The 4,603-nt window shown below is 34.0% G+C and overlaps 1 long non-coding RNA gene across 1 annotated transcript; it reads right to left on the bottom strand.

Moving 5' to 3' along the window:
• Nucleotides 1-963: 963 nt before the first annotated feature.
• Nucleotides 964-1,733, bottom strand: LOC128514084 (uncharacterized). Its single transcript, XR_008356433.1, has 3 exons — nucleotides 1,618-1,733; nucleotides 1,248-1,329; nucleotides 964-1,097 (listed from the first exon to the last, which is right to left on the bottom strand). It is a non-coding gene; the product is annotated as an uncharacterized LOC128514084 (long non-coding RNA).
• Between the last annotated feature and the right edge of the window lie 2,870 nt (nucleotides 1,734-4,603).

Raw genomic sequence — 4,603 nt, 5'->3', positions numbered from 1 at the left:
TCCAGAGAGAGCTTAAGACAGGGTACACATTAAATAATGTGCCAACCGATCACAGGGCACAAACACACATACCCACTCATATTCTGTTACTGTACCATGGGGAATTTGGAAATGCCAATTTACTTAATTTGAAACCCGAGAAGCAAGTTTCAAACCCCAACTCTTGAGCTGTAAGGCAACAGTGCTAACCACAAAGCCAACATTCAGACGAACGCAAAAACAGACACTTTATACTATACACACAGTACATGGATAATGTAGCATACTGTAGCATGGCATTGACCCTTTTAGGCCCCCACTGGCCAATTGTACTGGAGATGATTGTTTATGTGTATGACCTATTGTGTGAGTCTGTGTAAACTTAGCTGAATTTTATATTTTTCATTTACTGTTTTCAACATACAGTATATAAAGAAAACTGTACATTTTCCAAATTCCTCTATGGTGTATGAGTGGGTGAGTGTGGGTGGTGTACCCTGACTTGTGCTCTGAGCTCCCTGAGATAGGTTCTAGGCCTTATGTCAGCCTAGACACACATTAATTATCCCATCACATTTAGTATACATTCAATTTGTTATTATTATTAGTATTAGTATTATTATTACTCTCTAATAATAATAATAATAATAATAATAATAATAGTTAAAAAAAATGTCATTATTTAACATTATCCTTTTAATTAATTGCCCAGTTTATATTAATTCCATATCATGGTACATGAACAAAACATGCGAAAAATTCTTATTTTAGAGTTGTTTTTATTTATTGAAAATGAGTCGTAAAAATACTTTACATAACATAATTAGTATCCAAATTAATCCAATAATAAAATAAATAATTTTCATAAATACAGTACAGATAAAGTAAAATATTAGATAAATATGGCATACATATCTAGTTTGTATTTAACACAAAATAAAAATGAACAAACACTATTTATTAAATATTAAATATTAAGGAATACAAAAATACTTTTTTGTTCATAGTTAGAACCATTATGTCATATTAAGACAGTATGCAGCATAACAACAGGAACCTCATTGTTTTCCTGCTTGGAGTTGTCAGCTCTTGGGCCTGTCCAAACACATGATTCCTTTCTTTTGGATAAAACAAAATTTAAAATTAGAACATTTTATGTATACAGTTCACAATAAGGTTGATAATAGAGAGTGAATTATCCATCTATCTATCAATCAATCTATCTATCAATCTGACAATTTATCTATCATGTATTTAATGTTAGTTACCTTTTCTAAATTTGCCAGAGTTGCATTGATTCCTTTTGCTTTTACACTGCTGCAATGGTGCTTCCCATTCTTAAGCGAAAACCTGCACACATTAAGAGTCTGATTAACAAAAAATAATTTGTTCACAGTCCTTACAAACTACAAATGGACACATTATCATATTGTATGCAATTTTGTTTATGGATGATTATAGATCTATAAACAAAATAAACATATGGCAATTAGTCACTGCTCATTATAATTAATGGATTCTCTTTTGCAGATTATAAGACTGTTTTTAGGTTAAGTCATTTTTCTTATTAACATAACAGATAGTAGGCTAAAGATATTTTCAATCAACATGAGAAATAGAAAGGTTAACTTTACTTACACATAGGCTTCAAGACATTTGCCTGATTTATGTGTATAGGCACATTGTTTTATAAGTTGTATGGGTACACGGCCCTCACTTGTGCGCGAACAGCAAGTTTTTGGTTTGTTGTCAATCGAGTGCACTGCAGTACAGGAAAAAAACAGGTTATATATATATATATATATAATTAGTTATATAAACCTTAGCATACAAGATTTGTTAATATACAATATATGTATACACACAGAAGATTTAACTTTAATCTAAGTTATTAAGAAAACTCACCTCCAAGCACACAACTGAACAGAAGTATGATTATGCAAAAGCAAAAGACCAACTGGCGTGCTGTCACAAAGTAATGCATCCTTGCTAACGAGGTCTATACCACTGGAATCAACTGTCCTTCCTTTACACTGCATTCATTCAGGACAAGACACTTTATATTCCATCTGAATTAGGGAAGTAATGGGTTCATGCTTTTAATCATGTTATGAATAATGCAGATGGAATATCTTGCAAACATCTCTGTCGCAGTGTATCATGACTCGTGCCTGTGCAATCATGTAAGATCTTCAGGTCTTCAGGCCTGATGGCTGAATCACTGTTCTAAATTGATGCATTACTTCCTTTTTCTACTTCCGGAGGTTCTGTGGACTGATAAAAAGTTTAAGATTAAGACTGAAGTTGCCGTAGACTGTTTTTATTATTTTAGTGAAATTAGATGTTGTAAATGCTAGTTGGTGACAGACTAAAATATTTTAAATAGAATATTTATTGATAGCTTGCCAACTAATGATAAAAGTTGAGCAGCTTGAACTGTGCATTATATCATCGTTTTTTTTTTTAAGAATTATTTTTATTGATGGGAATAAAGAATTGATGTGGGCTAAATTTTGGCACATACACACACATACTGTACACATATAGCACACACACACACACACACACACACACACAGCATCACTTATTCGTACATAAGCATATTTCTGCTTTCATAAGCATATGCTGTTTTCTTAGGATAACTAGGTAATTGGTGGTCCCCTTAGTTAAAGGTAGGCTGGTACTTTCCAGTACTGTCTAACACTAAACGTTTTATTGTCAGTACCCATTCCCGGAAAGAGGTATGAGCAGCCGCTTGCCAAAACCCACATTCAAAACCAGTCACAGGTGCACTTTCAGCAAGAAAACATTTCTGCTGACATTGTCATCTTAAGCGGCACATTATGTTGTTAGTAATTGCTTTTATGAATGCAGTTCTAAAATGCCTCTGAACCATCCATCTTTCGTTACTAGTAGTTAACATAAGTGTGAGCTACCCCCAGCTTCCTGATGGGTTCATGACTCACCTCACCATTTTGTTCATGGCTGCAAAGCTTCCTAGCTCCTAACACAAGGTGAAATTCCAGATCCCTTTCTAACTCCTGAACAAGGGCACTACTTTAAAAAAAGTTCTTTAAAAAGGGATCCCACACTCTACATAGGGCTCTAGCTTTTCATTTTATGCTATTTGAGATTTAACCCCATAAAAGTTTTTTGGGGGGTACATCGGCAAGAATTTAAAACTACTTTTACTCCTAGTGATCCAAAAAACTCTGTAATTAAGAAATTTTTTATATATTACTTACTAATCTGATGCAGATGAAACATTATACTTATGTCTTTTTAATCTTTGTCATATAATCTCATTATGATATAAGAACCATATAAGCAAAAGATATGGTCAGGTTTTCTGGAGATATTGTATCATCCAGCACATTGGGATTTAACCCAAGTGTAACAATATAACTATAGTGTAATAGTTTCTAACTTATAGAGTGTGTGTAAGTGTTATGTCTGTCAGATTTACTCTCCTTTTTTTATGTCATTATAATTTTTGGGTTTCATTTCCTCTATTTTTTTTGAAGCATGGCTGTCTGTATTTGCCTTTTTAGCCAAAAGGGCATTAGGGAGTTTGAACCTTGATTTCAGACAAAGAGAACTGGATTGTTCGATGGTTTTGGACTGGGGGCGTTTATGTAGTTCTTATGAGTATTTCCGTTCCAACCTTTCCGAACCCTATGGCAGAAGTTGGGGGAAGGCCCACATTTCTCATTTGTGACGATGAGATGCCCAAACTTTTTGCTCGTATATTGTGCAGTATGTGGACACCTGAAAATGACACTATACACCCATTTGTGAGCCCAAAGATTGTAGATATCATTGTTTGCTGTGGTATTAAGAATTCTCTTTTCCTGGGACTAAAAGGACTTGCCCAAAACCTATTCCAGCATGCCAGTTGCCCTGACTTTTCATAAGCCTTGCCAATGTACAGTATGGAATGGATAAGGAAATGGTTATTTCTTCTAAACACATTAAAGTTTAAACTGCCAGCCTCCTAATACACAGTATGACTGCAGATCAATCCCTGTTATCCGTTTTCCCTCAAATGAGGATGGGTGCCCTGTTGAGTCTGGTTCCTTCAAAGGTTATTTCCTATTAACATCTCAAGAAGGTTTTTCTTGCCACTTTTGCCGTCGTCCTCGGCTTGCTTATCAGGGACAATCTTATCATTTTGATTCATACACATTTACATTTCATACGAACTTCTATAATTCTTCTGATTGTGTAAACCTGCTTTGCGACAATGACACTTGTTAAAAGCACTATACAAGTAAAATTCAATTGAATTTATTTAAGTACCAGAATACACTGTGTATAGGGAACTCACGTGTAAACTATTAAAAACATTGAAAGAAAGAAAGATTAATTATATGCTATGCACTGTGGATTTTTTTATTTTATTTAACCCACGTATACTATATTTAACTCCGGAAATTTATTTTAGGGTCTGGCAGACACAAGTAGTCTTTGCGAAATGAAAGCTTAGTCATTATCACATAGAGGAACTTCAGAGGAAATCCCCAGTAAGATACATATATAGTAATTGTACGTTAAAACACGGATTCAGACAGATATACATCGAAACTTAGGGAAAAAAAACCTTAAGAAAAAAATTCTAAAGATC

The sequence above is a fragment of the Clarias gariepinus genome, chromosome 26 (genome assembly GCF_024256425.1).
Source record: "Clarias gariepinus isolate MV-2021 ecotype Netherlands chromosome 26, CGAR_prim_01v2, whole genome shotgun sequence".
In the NCBI taxonomy this organism is placed as follows: Eukaryota; Metazoa; Chordata; class Actinopteri; order Siluriformes; family Clariidae; genus Clarias; species Clarias gariepinus.
This window is presented reverse-complemented; position numbering and strand designations above follow the sequence as displayed.